Here is a 4,828-nt window from a genome sequence, read left to right on the forward strand (position 1 = left end):
TTAATTTGAAAATTACCCAGGGTTTCATTTGGGGAAGAAAATCCTGGAAAGAAGAAGAAGAAAAGAAAGAAGAAAAGAAGAAAAGTCCTGGCTAATCCTAGAAAGTTCCTGCAGCCCACAGCAAAAACCTGCTCTTGGTGTATGGTAGCAGAGAGAAGGCCCTCAGCATTACTGGGTATTTTAGGCAAGTGAGGTAGAAATGAGCTAAGCCTGGGAGAAAGCCAGCTAATCTGGGTCACCAGATGGGATGCAGCAAAGCAAAAGGCACAGGAGATGGAATTATCTGAACGAGAGCAAAACAAAAGGGCACAGCCATTACCAGCAGCTCTAATGTTTTTTAACTAGTGGGGATGGCAGCAGAAAAATCTGCAGTTGACTTATGTGTGATTATAAAGCAACAGATGTTTAGGAGAACAACACTGTACAAAACAGAAACAGTGGAGGCTGTTTATTGTCAAGGCAATAGTAACAAGCACCTCTCCTATGGAGACAGGCTGGGAGGAGTGGGATTGTGCAGCCTGGAGAAGTAAAGGCTGTAGGACCTCATAGTGGCCTTCCACAAAACACAGGGTGTGACAAAAAGGAGCAGGTGGTGATAGGACAAAGGGGAATGATTTTAAACTGAAAGAGAAGCCATTTAGATTAGATGTTGGGAATAAATTCTTCACTCAGGGATGGTGAGGCACAGGAACACATCCAGAGAAGCTGTGGATGTCCCATCCCTGGAAGTGTTCAAGGTCAGGTTGGATGAGACTCTGAGCAACTGGTCTAGTGGAAGGTTTCCCTGCCCATGGCAGGAGGTTGGAATGAGATGATTCTAAAGGTCCCTTCCAATCCAGGACTTTCTATGATTCTATGATCTCAGCATCCTCCAACAGACAGGACAATTGATGCATCAATCCTGTCTGAACACTTGTGCTTTGCTTTGACAGGGCAATGAGAAGGATCTCAACACTGAAGTTTCAAACCAGAGGTACACAAATGTGTTTAGGAAATGTTAGAATTGGAGTTTTTTGGAAACACACTGGTCTAACTGGTTGTCTTAGACATATGTGTGCTGTTGAGGGTGTTTGGGTTTGATCATCTGCTTCTATAAAATTGTATTGGGTTTGTGTGGCCGGGTTTTGGTAGTGGGGGGGCTACAGGGGTGGTTTCTGTGAGAAGCTGCCAGAAGCTTCCCCCTTTTCTGACAGAGCCCACGTCAGAGAGATCCAGTATGGACCCACCACTGGGCCAGGCTGAGCCCATCAGGGATAGCAGTGATGCCTCTGGAATAACGTGTTTAATAAGGGAAAAAAAGTTATTGCAGGAGTGTAATTGCAGCCAGAGAAGACAGGAGTGAGATCTGTGGGAGGAACAGCCCTGCAGATCCCCAGGGCAGTGCAGGAGGAGGGGCAGGAGCTGCTCCAGGTGCCTGAGCTGAGGTTCCCCTGCAGCCCGAGGTGCAGCCCATGTGGAGGCAGCCGTGCCCCTGCAGCCCTTGGGGGTCCATGATGGAGCAGAGATCCACCTGCAGCACAGGGAGGAGCCCACATGGAGCAGGGGGATGCCCAAAGGAGGCTGTGACCCCGTGGGAGGCCTGTGCTGGAGCAGGGTCCTGGCAGGGAGAGGAGCCCACACTGGAGCAGGTTTGCTGGTAGGATTTGTGACCTCATGTGGGACCCACTTTGGAGCAGCCTGTTCCTGAGGGACTGCACCCCATGGAAAGGGACCCACACTGGAGCAGTTTGTGAAGATCTGCAGCCTGTGGGAAGGACTCACATTGGAGAAGTTTGTGCAGAACCATCTCTTGTGGGATGGACCACACTCTGGAGCAGGGGAAGGACTCTGGCTCCTCTCCCTGAGTAGAAACAACCTGTGATGAACTGACCATGACCCTCATTCCCATCTCCCTTTGTCACTGGGAGGGAAGAGGGAGAGCCCAGGCAGGAGGAAGGGATGGGGGGAATGTATTTCTAAGATTTGTTTGACTTCTCATTATCCTGCTCTGATTTTGACTGGCAATAAATTCAACAAATTTTCCTAAGTCAAGACTGTGTTGCCTGTGATGGGAATTGGTGGGGGATCTGTCCCTGCCCTTATCCCAACTCATGTTATATTTTCCCTCCTCTGTCCAGTTGCAGAGGGGAGACACAGAGTGGCTTTGGTGTGTCCCTGGCCCAGCCAGGGTCAAACCACTCCAAAAATAAAAAGTGCAAGGAGGACCAAAAGAACATAAGTGTTCAGATCAAGACTTCATTAAGCACATGACTCTGTTTCCAATACATAAGGAAAAGGACACAGGAATTATACAAGATTCCTTCCACTGTCTGCAGCTGACACAGCTGGAAAAAGTGGACAAACTTCCATCTATCTTTATCCCAGCTGAGATAATAAGTACTATTACTTTCCCCTGAAGACCTTGCATCCATATATCTTCCTTGTTACAAAGCTGTAATTATTGTGTAAATCAAAGAGCTGAAATATGTCTTTTAACATTTCTCATTCATTCCATTCATGTGAGAGGATGACATTTATCCCTGGAGATTTTTGGATAGAAAATGTCTCATTTTCCCCCAACTCTATTTTTCAAAATATTCAAAAATATTTTTTCAAAAATGCGTCAACAGATTAAAATGTTCCAAAAATTACTAAAAAAAAAATCACCAAAATCAGCACAGTGATTGAGCTTTATTGCTTGATTTCCCCTGTCCCCTGTCCAGTTTTAATGTGCAGGGGGTATCTCTGTTATTTTAATAACAAATCTGAGGTGGTTTTCTGTCTTTCTTTGAGAGTAAATTCTCTCCAGGAGAGAATTCATTTCTTCTTTTGGACCAGTGACAAAGAGCTGCTTTGGTGGCCACTTCCCATGATGGACTCAAGGTCTGTTCACATCTGACCCGTGTCGGGCTGGAGGTACAACAACTGTCAGCACAGGGACAGCTCAGATGGAAGAACATCAAAGCTCTGGCAAAGATAAATACAGTGCCTGGGGCTGAGGAGGAGAAAAGTCCCCACTCCTGCCAGTAAGGGCTGACACACACATTAATTCTGCTTTTCCATTCTACTACTCAAAATCAAAAAGTATTTAGGATTATTTTGGAAAGAAAATATAAATAATCCCCAAATATGAGCAACCTGGGCTAGTGGAAAGTGTCCCTGCCCATGGCAGGGGTTGGAACTGGATGGTCTTTAAGGTCCCTTCCAACCCAAACCATTCTAGGATTCTGTGATTATGAGATGGTTGGATAGATCAAGGTTTCTTTGGCTCCAGTTGAGTGAGAATACAGATGTGGAAGACAATGTGGAAGATAAGTGTGGATTTTGGACTTTGCCCTCCATGTCAATGGGAACTTAAGGCTTGGGGATATACAGGGAACACCTTGAAGGGGACTTCACTCTGGAAGGAAAACAAGTGGAGCGAGTCCAGAGGAGGTCACCAGGATGATCAGAAGGGTGGAGCAGCTCTGCTGGGAGGAAAGGGTGAGGAAATTGGGGCTGTTCAGCCTGGAGAAGAGAAGCTTTGGGATGAACTTTTTGTGGCCATCCAGGACCTGAAGGGATTTGACATGAAGGATGGAGAGGGACTTTTTATAAGAGGATGGAGTGACAGAACAAGGGGGAATGGCTCAGACTGAAAGAGAGTAGGTTTAAATTGGATATTAGGAAGAAATCCTTTACTTTCAGGGTGATGAGGCCCTGGCAAAGGTTGCCCGGAGAAGCTGTGGCTGCCCCTGGATCCCTGGAAGTGTCCAAGGCCAGGTTGGATGAGGCTTGGAGTAACCTGGGCTAGTGGAAGGTGTCCCTGCCCATGGCAGGGGCTTGGAACTGGATGATCTTTAAGGTCCCTTCCAACCCAAACCATTGCGGGATTCGATGACATACAGTAAAAAGTTACATCTCCATGAAAATATCAACTTTCTGAAAGCATGAGGCAGATGTGAAAAGAAAGAAAAACAGCAGCAAAATTGCTTTCACTTAAAAAAAAAAGAAACCATTAAAATAATAATGACTGAATAGAAACATTTCATGGGAAGTTCTACAAAATTAAAAGAAGATAAAAATCGAGACCTCAAAGCCTTCTTTTAATGAACTGTGAGAGTTTATGGATTCAGCTCATCAGCTTGATCTCTTCTTCCAAGCCCCCCTTAATCACCAGAAGCCTGACCCAAAACATCAGTGATCTTGCAGAGATTTGCTTGCAAGCAAAATCAGTGCTTGTCACAGCATGAGATTCTGGTAATTAGGGCCTTAATTCCACTCCTTCTGCCGCCAGTGGTCATCTTGATTAAAGCAGAAATGACTTTTTAAAGCAAGGGAAAGAGTCCTAAACCAAGATATTTTCCTGCTTCAGCAGCAGGCAGGTAAATGAAAGATATTCAAAGCAAGGTTTAAAGGAGATAGTCAGCTCACACAGCACTCAGAGCAGAAATTACCCATTAGAGATATAACAAACCAAGGCATATTCCCTGATGCATAACTGACTCCTTTGACGGACTTTGCTCCCCAAAGACTCCAGCATCCTTGTGTTTTGAGTGTCTCCTGTATAAGCTTATTAAATTGTTCCTTTAATTAACTTGATAAAATGAACTCACAGTTGGACTTATTGGTCAGAGCTGGATTTTGCTTTTTAATGTGCAGAGAGTTACAAGAAAAAAACTGCTCGCTAGGAAATAAAGCTCCCTGATGTTTAAGGAAGATCAAAGAGTCTCCAAATATTAGCCAAGGTTATCAGGTAAAAGGTTTAGGTGAAATGTCCCAAAGAAAATCAACATACAAACACAAAAAATCCCACCGAAAAACAAAGGCTTCCCTTCCCTTCCCTTCCCTTCCCTTCCCTTCCCTTCCC

General features: G+C 45.2%; 1 long non-coding RNA gene across 1 annotated transcript in view; it reads left to right on the top strand.

The window, feature by feature from the left end:
- Nucleotides 1-881: 881 nt before the first annotated feature.
- Nucleotides 882-4,828, top strand: part of LOC113973395 — a 4,636-nt gene continuing 689 nt past the window's right edge. The window contains exons 1-3 of the long non-coding RNA XR_003536204.1: nucleotides 882-983; nucleotides 2,789-2,862; nucleotides 4,621-4,714. This is a non-coding gene — a long non-coding RNA (uncharacterized LOC113973395). The remainder of the gene's footprint in view (nucleotides 984-2,788; nucleotides 2,863-4,620; nucleotides 4,715-4,828) is intronic.

This window comes from Neopelma chrysocephalum, unplaced genomic scaffold, assembly GCF_003984885.1.
Source record: "Neopelma chrysocephalum unplaced genomic scaffold, ASM398488v2 Primary Assembly neopelma1_101, whole genome shotgun sequence".
NCBI lineage: Eukaryota > Metazoa > Chordata > Aves > Passeriformes > Pipridae > Neopelma > Neopelma chrysocephalum.